At 47.7% G+C, this 16,864-nt stretch overlaps 1 pseudogene; it reads right to left on the bottom strand.

Moving 5' to 3' along the window:
• Nucleotides 1-4,322: 4,322 nt before the first annotated feature.
• LOC144123097 (uncharacterized) lies at nt 4,323-16,811 on the bottom strand (annotated as a pseudogene).
• Nucleotides 16,812-16,864: the final 53 nt, after the last annotated feature.

Raw genomic sequence — 16,864 nt, 5'->3', positions numbered from 1 at the left:
TGGTTGTTTCGGATCTAACCGGTTCCTTGCGTACCGGGCATTCACCCATTGGATATGGAGACGCTCGGGAGAGCCAACCATGGTGCTGCCAGCCTGCGTCGTGTGCAGGATTCGGAGGGAATTTTTCACAGCCAGCTATGTGGGCTTTCGGCACCCTGCCCAATAGCGCAGGTAATGGTCCACTAATGCCATGATGTTCACATTTTTCATTAACTGCATATTACTGTCTATTTGCTGCTTAGTGCCGCCGTCTGCTCATGTCTGTCGTTAACTGTTTTGATACTGTTGACAAGAGGCATTGCTTCAGCGAGGCAGCAACAAGTTTATATAGGCCCTTCTAGGGCCTAGAGATACATGTGCTTTATGCACTTAATGTTTTGTGCATGCTTTATCTGGGGAGGCAGTATCATGCATATGCCACTTTTTTTTCTCACCAATGTAGTAGGATCACAACATGCAGCACAAAGTGCAACTCGTACCTGCTGGGACAACATTGAGTAGATTTTGGATGTCATAAGGACAAAAATGATCAAAGGGTAGCAGCAACTGGGCTGCTTTCCATGGGTGCAGTAATGAGATGTATGGCAGCTGTGAGTTTTTATTAGGAAAGGACACAGTAGGCATCTCGGTTTTTTTTTTTTACATCTGATCTCATCATTCCTCCTTCCTTTGTGTGTCATCATCATTTGTGCATTGCAGGTTCTGTCTGCCACTAAATATTTATTTTTACCTGAATCAGTTCTGCAGTAGATAGGGTTCTTATATTGGCCGTCATGCCAGTTTACTGGTTTATGGGGGTTTAACGTCCCAAAGAGACTCAGGCTATGAGGGACACCATAGTGAAGTGCTTCGGTAATTTCGACCACCTGGGGTTCTTTAACGTTCACTGACATCGCACAGTACACGGACCTATAGAATTTCGCCTCCATCGAAATTTGACCGCCGCAACCGAAATCGAACCCGCGTCTTTCGGGCCAGCAGCCGAGCGCCATAGCCACTGCGCCACTGGGGCGGTCGCCAGTTTACTAGTGGTCTACAATGGGCAAGAACAGGACTGCAGTTTTTTTCTGCAGTTTTGGTGGTGTGCGCTGCTTACAGAAAAGTGGTATTTTGCACTTCAATTCTTAACTTGCATTCTAGGAAACTAACTTATTTATTGTCCCGTTGGATATCACATCATCTGGTGCCTAGTCATGGATACCATTAAGATTCTTCATCACTCTTAGCGTCACCACTGCTGGGGCCCAGCTAAGCACCACGCACCAGCTTCCGAAACAGGCCGCTCAGGATGCAACTGAAAATGGTGCTAAAGTGAGCAGATAAAGGGCTTCAGTACATTCGTAGGTAGCCCAGCAGTGGGACACGCTAGAAAATGATAACACCCTGCAGGGTGAGCTTAGCATCAACCTGCAGTTTCTCACTTTGTCTTCTGTATGTGTGTCTGCATGTATCTTCCAATCTGGGCAGTGCTGTTATGAAAGCCCCCACCGGTTTGCTGGGCTTTCTTCCTCATATTGCATTGTGCCCTTTCGTAGATCACATTCACATGACATGTGGTATAAAATGGGCTTCGAACTTAGCCTTGACAATATTGTAAACATTCGGACCTTCCTGAGCACATCAAGTGAGGAGCGAACATCTTCAGCCTTTCTGGCTACTCAATGGTTACGCCACTCAGCTGCTGACCCGGGTATGTGGGTTCGATCCTGACGTTGTTGGCCACATATTGATGGAGGTAAAATGCGAACACCTGATGGAGGTAAAATGCGATGTCAGTGCATGTTAAGGAACCCTAGTTGGCAGAAATTTATCCGTGGCCCTTCCTCATTTTATTCTATTTATTTACAACACATTGATAGGCTCATAGTGAATGCTTTTGCAGGGCAGAATAGATTGTATACACACAGGAAAAATGTTTACAGTTAGGTTACTGCAGAAATGAAAAAAAAACAATAACAAATAATAATAAATATAAACTCTTGGTTGCAAAATAACTTGCAAAAAGAGAAAGGCAATGCAATACAATGCGATAAATCAAGCACACAAAAACAATAAAAACAAACAATTCCAAAACGGAGCACTTATTCCCCTTCTAGATTTGACAATAGTCTGAGTTTTTCTGGGACGTCAGACCCCACAATTCACCTGTAGTGAGCGTATATTGGGGGCTGATGGCTCTAAGGGAAAAGGTTCTCAGTGGTAGCACAGCTGAGGATAACAGCACAGGTCAGCTGAAAAGGTGGATGCGCTGGGCTTGATATACATTGGACTGCTTCACTCTCCGCAGCTGGAATCATTGAAGGTGTAGCGGGGCTGGCATCGCCAGCGGCGCTGATGAAGCTGGGAGTGCAACCTGGCTCGCGCAGAACAGAACACGTTCAGCAACCGACTTGGCCAGCAACGTCGACAGCCCGCTGTGCCGGCTCACCAGCCACGGCTAACGTTACCATCCAATAAATGTGGATCACCTTCCACATCTGGTGACTCATCCGGACGACAGCTTCGATGCACACAACGCCTCCCCCACCAGCTCTGCTCTTCTGCCCGTGCTGTCCCTCCATTTGGCCTTGCCGCTGCATGCCCGTTGTTCGTGCCCGGTTTTCGGCAGCTTCTTCTTGCCGCCATGTACGCGCCTGCCATCACATCCGGTGAGCTCCTCCAGCTGTATCAGCGCTCCTTCCTTCCTCGGCTGATTGGCCTGCCTGCGTTTTATGCCAGGGACCTCGTTTTGTGGCTGGTGCTGCTGGACTCGCACTTTCACGTCAACCACGTGTCCAGCGAGCTGCTGCACTATCAGCATGGCGGCCGCGAACTCCCACCCAGTCTGCTGGCGAAGCTGCGGTTGCCGCCTCTTGGCCCCGACATTTACGCCGACTTCAAGAACGGCCTGACGCCGTATTTTGGCTTGGAGCTCCCCCCCCCCCCCAATAGCTGCTTCGGTTTTCCCTCTGCCGGCTACTACATCGAAGCCGCTCCCCACCCCGGTATCTCCCAAGTTTGCTCCACCGTCCCACAGTGCCTCCTGCCCAGCCCTGCTTGCCAACCGTGGCGCCTGCCCTTAGACCATCACCAGAAGAGCTCTCTCTCGACCCGGGCCCCAACTCGCTTCTAGTCGCCTGTTCGCCTGCTACCTCATGCTCAACCCCAGTGAGCCCATCTGTCCTTATTGTCGTGAGGCATGCATGCATGCCACACCAGAGCCTTGTTGCGCATAACACGCCACCCGAACCGCCTGCCATGGATTCCTGCCCACCTGACGCCTTCACCAGTGACTGTGCCTCCGCAACAGACGAGAAAGACACTGAAGGTGGTGCCATGCTTGTGACACATTACAGCGTGCCCCATCCACCACCGCCAATGGACTCAGCACCACCGCTTCCTTCCCATTCCGACCTCTACGTCACGGACTTGTGGGCTCGCTTTTGCAGACAGCCGGTCCACCCAGTCGAACGCTTCGTCCACTTCCCTAAATGGCAGCCTGAGCCCCACCCAGCAGATTTCCAGCCCAGTGTCGTGCGCCGTCGTTTCGCTGTCGCCAGCAGCCATGGCATCATCTTCATTTCTACAACTGTGGCTTCCCCACACCATACCTTCGTCCGCACCGACTGGGCCAGCGAACATCGCATCCCTCCTGTAAATCCCCGCGTGGCTGCATTTCCTGTATAGACATTTCCCGGCCAACTTCAACCCAACTGGCAGCCCCACCAGTAGACCTTACGACTGAAAGACTCCTAGCTCGCCTCCAATTCCTCGATTGTTCCAGCCTGTTCATTCCATCATCATTCTCATCTTTTGGCTCCCCTCGCCCTTTGCGAAGCATCCAGGCTCGTCAGCCCGAGCTCGTTTCTCTTGCTGCCGACCATCACGAACTCTGACACGAACTTCTCTGGCATGAAGAAACTTGTAGATACCGTACTTATTTTTTCTTTCATCGCGCATCGCACTAGGGGAGGAGTACCTGTAGCGGCCAGCAGCGCTGATGAAGATGAAGCTGGGAGCGCGACCTGGCTCGCGCAGAACAGAACACATTTGGCAACCGGCCTGGCCAGCAACGTCGACAGCCCGCTCCGCCGGCTCACCAGCCACGGCTGCTGGGACCTCCAATAATAATGGATCACCTTCCACAAAAGCATACTGTACTTGAAGAAAGGGGGTAGCTTGGCACACAGGCATAGGAATGTGAGACCAGCAAAATGGCAGGGATATAGTCTATGTAGTGTCCAAACACGGCAGGGTGAATATTGCCAAGATATTAAATGGTCGAGTGCTTTCTCTGTGGGCCAGACTGGAGGACTCTGCCACGTTGTGCTCAGAGGTGTTGCTCACGATGATGATGATGGTAGGACAGGCAGTGAGAGTGGGTCTAGTAGTGGTTTTGAAAATCGGGAATGTCTGGTAGAAATGAGGTCTTGCTTTGCAGGCCTGTTGTAGTGGCTTGTCATGTGGAGTAGAGTTGGTGGCTCACTGCTCAGAAAGCTTTCCTTGTAGGAGGAGCTCGCAACTTTTGACAACATTCAGCAAGAGGTTGTCAACATAGACTGCGGAGAAAAACATCAAATTAGATGTTGTTTGAGTACACAGCAGCGGTATTAGACGAAGTATCTATCCAAGTTTGTGCAATCAGCATCAAGTTGCTGATAATTCAGCATGTGTGTTTCCACTGAATGATAAACTAGTAAGTCTTTTGGTATTACTGCAAGTCTAATGGCCCATATGGGTAGGCTTAATTCCAGAAAAATGATTTCATGACCACAATATTACAGATGTTTAAGTTCTACACTCTGTTATGAACGGGATGCACACCAGCTGAAGAAGATCAAAGCGAAGATTCAATCGACCGGGATGACCACGCGGTAGTAACGGCAATTTCGACAGGTCATTTGACCCCACGAGGACCCCACGAAAAAAGATGTTCTGGGAACCTGCCTGCAAAATCTTTCCCACGCTCTTCAGGAAGAGGGAGATGACCTTCCCTTTGTCTGTTTCTTCACGGAGGTCAGACAACCGGGGAAGAAGGGAACAGTGCCTTCCCGAAATTAACTGTCACTGGCAAGTGCCTGTGTTTGGATGGACATACAGCTTCAGGCAAAGTAGCAGCGGACCTCCGAATCCTCCTCGCTCATTCCCCCGAGGCTCCGTGTGCTATGTGCGGTGACTCTTCCGATCTGTGCCTCGTGTTCAATTGGATACCACCTGGTGAAAGGGGCCAGGCCTTAGTGTACTTAACGAGCATCCTGAGTAGGAACGAAGGCTCTGGGCCTTGGCGATAAGGCTCATCCAGCCGCTCGACGCTATGAACTCTTAATTCTTGATTGTTTATTTTTTTTCGTAAAATATGTAAATAAGTTTTCTGCCAGTAAACCTGATTGTGTTTTTGTCGTTCCCAAATGTCAGCTTCCATCCTTCCTCATGCCTTCTCTGGCCCAACCACGCTACCTTGCATCACAACGGCCGGCCATGCTACCCGGCCTATAACAACTGGTGGCTGCGGTGAAATTCTGCTATCCGAGTTATAACAATTTTTTGCTTACTGTATGTTGTCTCCTCTTTTACCGGACAGACAGTGAAGTGCCCTTTTCTCGCCTTGGATGTTTTCACCTTCCACCGACATTCACCGTCAGCTGTCTCCGCTTGCACTTTCGTAGAGTTCTCGTTGTAGTGCATCACAGCCAGCTGAGTCCTGAATGAAGAGAAATGGTCATCTCATCTGCTTGCATGCCACAGGTCAAAGTGCGCATGTACCTTGCTTGCATCCCTTCCTCCGAGAAGGCATTTGCCTTGGGAGCGAACTGTATAAGCAGGCTGTGGAACAACTCTAATGAAAACGTTTGCACGTCGGGAGACAGCTGACGGATGTCGCGCTGCAACAAAGGGGAGCTAACAATTTTGTGTAGCTCTTGGAAGGCCTTTGAGTCTGCAAGAAAAAATATTCGGTCAAACGCTGCTTTAATATTGCAGCGGGTAGACGACGACTTACCTTCCACTCATCAATGCCTGTTGCCTGCGGCAACATCACCAGAGAAGCCAACGGATGACTACGCCGACATGATCTGTTCTGACCTACGAGCGATGCAAGCTCACGATCTTAGGTGCCTCTTATCATCTTTTCGCGACATCTTCGACTTTGATGCCCGTGTTTTGACTCGTACCTCTGTGGTGACGCATCGAATAAACACCGGTGATGCCGCTCCTCTCCACAGACGTCCGTACCGCGTGTCCAGCGCTGAACGCACCGTCATAAATCAAGAGGTCGATAAGATGCTCGCAAAAGACATCATCGAGCCCTCGTCAAGCCCTTGGGCTTCTCCAGTTGTCCTGGTAAAAAAGAAGGACGGCAGCTGGCGCTTCTGCGTTGATTACCGGCACCTAAACCGCATCACAAAAAAAGACGTATATCCTCTCCCGAGTATCGATGATGCATTAGATTGCCTCCACGGCGCCAAATATTTCTCTTCAATTGGTCCTCGATCGGGGTACTGGCAAATTGCCGTAGATGAAAAGGACCGTGAAAAGACCGCCTTCGTGACGCCAATTTAAAGTCATGCCATTCGGACTCTGTAACGCGCCGGCTACCTTTGAACGAATGATGGACTCCCTTCTTCGCGGCTTTAAGTGGTCTACGTGCCTCTGCTACCTAGACGATGTTGTGGTTTTCTCGCCTACTTTTGCCACGCACCTCGAACGCCTCTCCAGTATTTTGACAGTGTTTCGTAACGCTGGACTCCAGCTGAACTCATCGAAATGCAAATTCGGTCGCTGCCAACTCACTATTCTCGGACACCTGGTTGATGCTTCTGGTGTACGCCCAGATCCAGTCAAAATTCAAGCCGTGAAGGAGTTTTCTCTTCCTAGGTCGTCGAAAGATGTGCGCAGCTTTGTCGGCTTGTGCTCGTATTTTCGACGTTTTATCAAAGATTTCGCCGGCATCGCTCGCCCCCTCACCGACCTTCTTAAGAACGACACACCCTTTATCTGGGGCCCTGCTCAAGAAAACTCATTTTCCTCCCTCGTTCATTTGCTAACCTCTCCGCCCATCTTAGCCCATTTTGACCCGTCGTCTCCCACATAGATTCACACCGACGCCTCCGGATATGGGATCGGTGCCGTGCTAGCCCAACGTCAACAGGGCCAAGATCGCGTCATCGCTTACGCCAGCCGCCTACTTTCCGCCGCAGAGCAAAATTACTCCATTACTGAGCGCGAGTGTCTCGCCCTTGTCTGGGCTGTCGCTAAATTCCGCCCGTACCTGTTCGGCCGCTCATTCACTGTCGTCACTGATCACCACGCTCTCTGTTGGCTGTCTTCACTAAAAGATCCCACCGGTCGCCTTGGTCGCTGGGCTTTGCGCCTTCAAGAGTATTCATATTCTGTCGTGTACAAGTCCGGTCGTCACCACCAAGATGCTGACTGTTTATCCCGATACCCTGTGGAGCCACCTGACCTCGAAGATGCTGAGACCCTACCTTGCCTCTTAGCTATCACTGCTCTCACCGATATCGCCAACGAACAGCGCCACGAGTCATCTTTACGCCCTGTCTTTGATGGCCTCCGCTCTGCAAACCGATCTCCCTCTCTGCAACTTTATGTGCTCCAGAATGGCATTTTGTATCGCCGCAACCTACGCTCCGACGGTCCTCCGCTACTCCTCGTCATACCCCAACATCTACGTTCTTCTGTCCTTGAGGAATTGCACGATCTGCCGACAGCCGGCCGCCTTGGCGTGTCCCGCACGTACGCTCGAGTGCGGCACCGCTTCTTTTGGCCTGGTCTCTATCGTTCCGTCAAGCGTTACGTTGCCGCTTGCGACCTGTGTCAACGCCGGAAAAGGCCCTCCACTTTGCCTGCCGGTCTTCTACAACCCATCGACGTACCTCCGGAACCTTTTCACCGTGTTGGCCTCGACCTTCTTGGCCCTTTTCCCACGTCCCTCTCCGGTAACAAGTGGATCGCTGTCGCAACTGATTATACGACTCGGTACGCCATCACGCGTGCTTTGCCCACCAGCTGCGCTACCGATGCCGCCGGTTTTCTTCTCCAAGACGTAATTCTTCACCATGGCGCCCCTCGTCAACTGCTCACCGACCGCGGTCGTTATTTTCTGTCCAGAGTGATTGATGACATTCTTCGTTCGTGTGCCACGCAGCACCAGCTCGCGACAGCTTACCATCCACAAACCAACGGGCTTACGGAACGGTTCAACCGCACGCTCACCGATATGTTAGCAATGTACGTCTCACCGGACCACCGCGATTGGGACGCAGCCTTGCCTTATGTGACATTTGCATATAACTCTTCACGGCATGACACAACAGGCTATTCCCCTTTATACCTTTTGTTTGGTAGGCACCCCCTATTGCCTTTGGACACACTCATGCCGCCTTCTTCAGTCCCCACTACTGCTTACGCTCAGGACGCCATCGCCCAGGCCACGCTGGCTCGCCAAATAGCCCGTAGTCGGCTCCGTGCCTCTCAAGCTTCCCAGAAGTCCGCCTACGACCGCCGGTACCGGGCCGTCGAATATCACCCCGGATCACTCGTCCTTCTCTGGACGCCGTCGCGCAGCGTCGGTCTCTCCGAGAAGCTCCTTTCTCACTACCGTGGCCCTTACCGTGTGGTGCGCCGAGTCACCGACGTGAACTATGAAATTGCTCCCCTTGCGTCCTCGCCATCGTCCTCTGGCCCCTCTACCGACGTCGTCCATGTATGCCGCCTCAAACCTTATCACGACGCTCCTACGCCACCACTCTAACGCCGAGACGGCGTTTCATCAGCCGGGGGTCCTGCAGCGGGTAGACGACGACGACATTGAGCGAGTGAACGAGTGGACGAGGAAGAAGACGAGAACTCATCTCTGGCTGTGTTCTGAGTGCCGCCCGTAGCTGTTCATTCGTTTTTGTAAATAACTGTAAATATATTCTTTCCCGCAACAATATCATTACCGGAGCCTAAAATTCAACATTGACTAAGTATTAAAGTAACAGCATTCGGCACCAGCACTTACTTCGCTTCATCCACTGGCGTTTTTCAAGAGGGCTATGTATGCATTTTTGGTAGGGTCCCTCATGGCTGTTGTGCTTGTTGCAGACAAGTTCAGCATGCTGTTCCACATGCTGACCACGAGGTCCCCATCTCCGCGGCCCATAGCAGCCACCCAGTAGAGGTGGTCAATAATGCTCACAATCCATCCCTCAAGAATTGTGTGTGTGCGGCTGCATGCCTGGAGCTTTTTCTTGAGGCCTAGAACAAAGATAAAATTACCCTGCTTGCAAAGCATATCCTGGGCCTCTCGCACTAACAACACGGTGTCTTAATTACCTTTAGCAACATGCCATACATCAAACCAATGCTTGATGCCTGGCTTCTCCACCCGGCAAGAACGCCTGACACCGGGATGTCTGTCTGAAAATGGACAACAATAACAAGCAAGGCACTGTAATTGCTGAGAAAAATATTTGTCTGCAGAAGCAGCACAACATCAGAACTTATGCATATCCCGGTCAGAGTGCCATTTTGAAACCCCCTTAACAGGTGGTCTATCAACTCAACGGCCTATTGGACGCTGCTACATGGGCAGCTGTAATGGCCATTGAATGAACAGAGGAGCGGAGAACTGTGGTGAGATTTGAAAGGCCTTTGAGCGGTGGCGGGAAACCACAGCCAGGCTCAAATGAATGAATTCATAGTAGTAAAAGCGGTGAAATTTTACTGCAGTTAAAAAATACAGCTTATTTTGCAGAGAAAAAAATTGGGCACCCAAAAAACACTGCAGCTAACATAAGGTCATTGTTTCCAGGCATATAAAAACATCCAAATTGGCTTTCTCGAAATTGCATAAATACTACTACAGCTCGCTGAAAGCCATTTTTGGAGAAATTATTGCTGTAACATTAAACATTTCAGTTTCAGCCTTTTCAAGGTAAATTTCCAGGCTGATTGTTTGCAAGCCAACAAATATTGGTGGTGACAGTGGTGTCACAGCAGCTTTGTGGGAAAAAATGGGATCTTCCAGCAGTGCTCGAGCTTGTCGTGTGGCAGCGGCACAATTTTTTACAGCTCAGTGGCTATTGACAATCTTGGTTGCAGGCTCTGGGCGAGAACTGATTGACTTCCTACAGGGCCTCCAATGCATCATCCCACCAGCTATGGCAAGCAGACAAGCTGCTTCAAAGATGAGACTGGCGATCATCGACTGTGCAACTGGAATATTCCACACCCAGCATGGCTTGCCGGTTTCTTCGCAGCTTCGTCACTGCCATGTGGCCATCGCGTCTGAGCTCACTGGCCAGTTGGAAGTGCCCATGTGACAGGGGTATTAGCAAAACATGACACATTGCCTTTTCATGCCTTAGCAATGTACAGAACCCTGGAGTGTTAACTGTGGTCAGAGAGCATACGGTGACACCTGTATTCTCAAGGGTCTCCGGGCACTTTCTGAGCCCTTCCTTTTCCATCGCCACACTGTTTGGCACTGCACGTGACTGTGAAAGAAACAAAAAATTACACCATGCTGATTCATTGAGCAGCTTCTTTCATTCCTTACAATTATCAGCTCAGCTGCGGCTTGCGAATTTCCCCATGTCACCTGCTTCTTTGACTCTGTTTCACCCTGTTGTGTTTGTCTTCTCTTGGAATCCTGTTCGTTATGCTAAGGGACTGTCAGTTATCTGTTCTCTACCATTTCCTCCTCTTCATCTCGGCTTCATCTGAGGAATATTAGTAAGGTGCGGTTTTACTTGAGGGGTCTTTCAAGTGCCCTATATAACTTCCATGGTGGCTTCCTTCTTGTGTGCCTGGTGAGCAGTTGCTACTTGACCAAGACAGATGTATTTTCTACTTCTGATACCTCACTACTCACTTTAAACTCTCTTTCCCTTTAATTCAGTTTTTTTTCATCGCTTTCAGTCGTACCATTTCCCTTGACATGTTCACGTCCTCTATTGCGCACTGCAGTACGTCCCCTGAATTACTTACTGAGCACTGTCATTAGCAAATCAATGGTTGCCAGGGTGCTGTTCGTTAGGTTTTACAAGTTTTCATTCCTCATGTAAACATGCAGTGAGCAGTGCAAGAATTTTGTCAGCTTGTACGTTTCTGATTACTATTTGAACTTTTCGTATAAAGGAGCATGATTACTGTGCAGTCTGTAGGCCTCTTCTGAAACCTTTACATATGCCTCTTTTATTTCCTGGTTATGCATAGCTTGCATGACTGCTGATATTTTAACTAAATGGAATGCGTTTTTCTAATGTAGCCCCAATTCTTTTTTGCGGTGGCAGTAGAATTTAAACCAAGGGCCTTTTACAAACAAGCCAGGTGATCAATCTTTGTGTCAGCATTGTGACATGATTGCATTGCTCTTTGCTCGCAGGTAATGAAAAATCGCCTCTTTAACCACAACTTGTTCCGTGCAGACAATTTTGCCGACTTTCACGGCGAGCAGGCTGTATGTCAGGTATATGGTGCTGTACCCTGGTGAGTCACAGCGACCGTCACCAGCCAGTTCAAGTTGTACGCCTTGCAGTTCTTCTGCCAGCGTTGCCTGCTGCTCCTGAAAAAGCTGCATGCAAGAAAACACATACTTTTCATTTCGTTCCTCAATCAATAAGCAGCTCACTTGCAGGACATACATGAGCCCCAATTTCAGTACATGACATAGACTCCATATTTAAGGGTTTTACAGTCAGGGCTAAGGCCCCTGATTTGTTGCGGTTCCATTAAAAATCAGACTTATGCATTTTTCGCAGAATTTGTTACCAGCCGCATTCTCTTTTTAGTGCTATTGCTTTGACAGTAGATCAGCGGGAATGGCAGTATGATGAAAAAAATCACTGATTTATCTTATTAGGGCAATAGCCTTTAATGGTTCCTACTCGTGTCCGCCCGTTACATTTTAGGTCACGTGACCATGTGATGTCACGGTTGGCCAACCATAGCCGAGAGACCCCAAAAAAATGCAGATGGCATGCTACTAAAGAGGTGATTCTTAATATTCGCATGCCACAATAGAGGGAAGTGAAGCCTGCAATACATTTAAGACATGTAGCCACCGCTGATGCGGCAGCAGTGGACATCACTGCCTTGCTGCCGCTACTCGGTTTTGAAAGCTGCCCAGTCCGGCACCTGTTTGCCCTTTCTTCTCCTACTCTGCTCAACTCTCTTAGTGCCTTCTCTTTCGCAGCGACCCGCACTACCTTCTTTCTTCATCCATAGCCGCCTTTTCTGCACTTGCGCATAGTCCTTTGCTCCAAGACCGGCAAAAAGCTGCTCTCAAGCCTCGTGACAAAGGTCACTTTAGCTGCCATGAAAAGCTTGAAAACAACTCGCACTGTAGCATGTATTCTGCAGCTATATTTGATGCCTCCCGCAGAAAATCACAATTCTTTGTTCTCAGCAGAATGTTTAATTTTCTACCGCAGAAAGTTAGGGGCCTTAGTCATGGCTATATGCTGATAAATAATGCTTGAAAAGGCAGCTGTAAGGAGCGATAAATACAATTTTTTTTCTAAATTTAGTGCCAAATTGTGAATATTAAATCCTGCAAAGAAAACATGTTTTTGCATTGATGCAACAATGAAAGCAGGACGTTTCAAATCTCAAAACATTGTACAGCGTCAGAATCTGACATCCACAAGCCAAGGCTCATAGTGCCAACTCCAACGCTTTTGATTTGAAAAATGGTCTGCCATACTAAATTTAAAAGCTAAATGGAGCCTGTCCATGTGAAGCCTCACTTGCAGCTATACACAGTCATGCATCCTTAGAACTTTACGATACTACATGCATCAAATTCCGTCCAGAAAACAAATGAACTAGGCCTGCATCATTACTGACTGATTTATTGCTTTTGTATGTTTTCTTTCTCTGATGAAACTGGCTCTTGTGCCGGGCTATGAAGTTGCACAAACCTTTATACAGCATGCAGCCGTTACCTTGTTTACAGTGGGCAGCAAGTAGGCCCGCTGATAATTGCAGAATGTTCTCTCGCAGATGGTCTGCACATTGATGGACCTCAAACAACGCAGTGATGCAGCCACCGGGCATCCGGAGAACAGTATTGCCGCAGCCAGTAGAAGGTTGCCAGTTACCTTATCGCCCACATGTGGCTGGCTCTCCCAGGTGTAACTATGGCCCAGTGCACACACAGCCTGCACAGTGAGCAGTGTGCCCTCCACAGTGAAGTGACTGCGGCAGGGATGGCGGCAGGTGCCCACTTGCTCTCACAGGCACCTCTCAAATATAATGAACTTTCGTTCACCTTGAACAGGTGCATCTGCATGTGAACTGAAAATAAATAGCCTTCCACTGCATTCCAGTTGCCATGCACTCATCATACATTTTTTTTTCCTTGCAATACAAAAGGTTGGACCTTTCACTGAGCTGCCCTTGTCCGACGTTTTCACAAGTGCACTCCTACAACGCAAAATGAATGTTGTCAAAGTAAACACTCCTGGTGGCTTCCACGTTTCATAGGCCCATTTGGCACTAACGCTGAGGTTATTAAGACTTCAACACCTATTGAAGTAATTGACATGCCACCCTACCTTCAAACACTGCATAGTGCACTTCAGCACATGCACACATAAATTAGCTATGAGCAAAAAGGAAAGCACAGTTCGTGTATCACTTTGAACGGATACCACTCAAGTAGTATGAGGGAAGGAGTGAAAAACGGGAAAGAAAAAGGCACCACAGTTGAGGGCTTTAAATTATTGCAGTGAAATGGAGCTCTTAAATATGCTCTCGCATCATTCGGCATGTGGATGCCTTCTGCATTTTGCGTGCATCAAAATTTGTTCACTGAGGGCAAGAATTAATCACACATTCTCGGGCTGAGCTACCGAACAGTGACCATAAGGTTGCTGTGACGGGAGCAGATGCTGGTGTAGGTGTTAAAATATTAATCATACACTTCACATGCCTGCCGACACTTGAGTCAAATGATGGCATGTATGTGGTGTCCAGCTCTGCAGCTGGCTGTTCACCTCCATCCCAATCAAAACAGTCCACTCTCTCCGACACCACACTCGCTGCCTCTTGTTTCTGTGGCGTTGACGCACCATGCGCTCTGAAGCTGGCTGGTATGGGCGACAGCGGGGCAGGCAGCATTGCAGTTTACCTGTGTAGCTGCTGCAATTTTCTGCACTTATTACCTGAATAGTGCACTTGTTACCTGACTAGTAGTGGTTTTCAGCCATTTCAGGCTGGAAGCCTCTACCATGTTGCGGAGTGCATCCCACTTGCCAGAAGACCGTTGCAGCGGTGTGCTGGGCACATCAGGCCACTGCTCTGTGGTCTGCGTTCCCACCGTGTTCCTTATTGCAGAGCACGTGCAGTTACGAAGTGGCTCCTAAAAAAGGCAGATGCAATTGTCTGAAAGTTGTGAACTTATGGCATGCTCACTAGACTGGTGTGTATAGCAGTACTCCTACCATTTTTCTATGCATGCTGAAGCTCTTGCAGAGCAAAGGAAGGCCTCTCTTTAGCTGAAATTCTTAACAGCCACAAACAAGCAACGCTGTGAGTTGTACAGCTAACTTTGTGAGCATCATCTGCTCGTATATGCCATTGTCGGCCATGTGTAGCAAGTAAAGAACCACAATCGCGAACAAAGAGTCAGAATGGTGTGCCTTGGGGGCGTCGTATCAGTGGGACTACCCTGATTTTTCCTTATGCCATGAAACGAATGTCCACAGCACAGCAGCATTGAAAAGTTTACATTGTTTGTGTGTAAGGCACGTGTTATGTCATAATAATGCTAATAAGTGCAGCGGTTGCACAGTAACTGATAACAGTACCTAGCTTATAAAAGAACTAAGACAAGTGTCATGCGGCAGCCAACTTGGGCTACAACTTACTGCAGTTCTTAGTTGGCTGGTAGATGCTCCAGTGGCTGCACTGTTTTCTACCACAGCCTGTGTTGGAACTTCACGCTGATACCAAATTGGGGGTCTTACAGCATCATAAGGAAGCACAATTTTTATACTCTATGATGTGTATATTAAACAAGGCTGAGCTACCCCATTTTTCTTATGTAGTAAACAAACTGCAGGGCATGATAAAACAATGTCAAGAACACTCAAGGTGAACCAGCACTCAAATTCAAGAAGAAATTTTCCTTTTGATGCAGAGTTGTTCATTTTGTTTATATTATGAAGAACATGCAAATTTACTTGTTCCTTAAGTAAATAACTTGCTCTATTTTGCACAGTGCTGTATAAAGACGCCTTTTCTGTTCACTGAATACTGAAAACGAAGTTATCAATTAGTGCCAGAGAGAGAAATCTATTTCATTGGAAAGAGTATTCGGTGAACCGATAATTAAAAAGTAAACAAACGCAAAAATAGTAGGCCCAGCGGTTTTCAGAATCTGCTTAATTGTTATAGCACTTTTGAGCGGAGACCTGTCTTTATTGCATTACTTTTTCCGACCTCCTTACAATAGCCGGCATGTCTTTGCACTCATGAAATTTTTGCGGACAGAAAAATTCTCCCATTACTGGCAGGCTATATATGCATTTTCCTTCGAAACAAAATGCATGGTGACGAAGGCTTTGAAAGGCACTATTGCATTTTTTTTTTGCGGTACCCCCACTTCCTTGGGAATGACTGAAATGTTTTTGCTGTCGCGAGGACTGCGGCCAAATCACGCATGTACACGTACGTACGACACAGTTGATCCTGCACGGAAATCGCACGACGGGCACACGTATGTTTAGTATAGTGTCATGTGCATTTCACCTGGCAGCTAGCCAGTAAATATATATATATATATATATATATATATATATATATATATATATATATATATATATATATATATATATATATATATATATATATATATATATATATATATATATACACTTATGAAGGGAGCCAACAGTCACCGAAACCAAGGTGCATAGGGGAATGTTTTTTTATGTGTTGTGCTTATCAGTGGGATATTATAGTACTTAGAATAATAAATCGCTTAAAGAAAATTACTTATAAAGCAGCAGAAAAACCCACGAGAGCAGCAGATTGGACAGCCGTCGCCGTAGCTCAGCTGGTAAGAGCACCGGACGCGATATTCGGAGGTCGTGGGCTCGAAACCCACCGGCGGCATGGTTGTTTTTCTGCTGCTTCGTAAGCAATTTTCTGTAAGCGATTTATTAATCTAAGTACTATAATATCCCACTGATAAGCACAACACAAAATAACATTCCCCTATGCACCTTGGTTTCGGGGACTGTTGGCTCCCTTCATATATATATATATATATATATATATATATATATATATATATATATATATATATATATATATATATATATATATATATATATATATATATATATATATATGAATATTTATGAATATATATATATATATATATATATATATATATATATATATATATATATATATATATATATATATATATATATATATATACGGTACGTGCTGGTGTTGTGTGACTCGCGCACTGCAACGTACATACGTTAATTATTAGAGTGCCGCATTGCAGTTTTGCACACAGGAATACTTATTTTCGTCGTTGGAAGAAATAACGTCGGCAGAGCTCTCGGCTTCAGCCTTAGCTTCTTCACATTCACACCTGTTCGCCGCACGAAATCTGGGTTATAGCAGTAGTCGTCAGGCGAGAAATGCCGACCACAGACACGGGGGCTCTTGCGCTTGTCCGACTGGGAGAGTCCGGTGCTCTGAAGCCAGACAGCTCGCGTGCCTTCAGCTTTCGGCAGAGGGTGCCGAATGGTAACACCTTGCCAGTCCCTAGCTTTACAACCGACAACACAGCACGGCCCATCCATTCTGGTCGTGCATGCGACGGAGGTCGCGACCAATATCGCTGGAACGTTAGCAC

This window comes from Amblyomma americanum, chromosome 1 (assembly GCF_052857255.1).
Source record: "Amblyomma americanum isolate KBUSLIRL-KWMA chromosome 1, ASM5285725v1, whole genome shotgun sequence".
NCBI classification, from domain to species: domain Eukaryota; kingdom Metazoa; phylum Arthropoda; class Arachnida; order Ixodida; family Ixodidae; genus Amblyomma; species Amblyomma americanum.
Note: the sequence above shows the minus strand (reverse complement) of the source record. Positions and strands in the feature narration are given on the sequence as shown.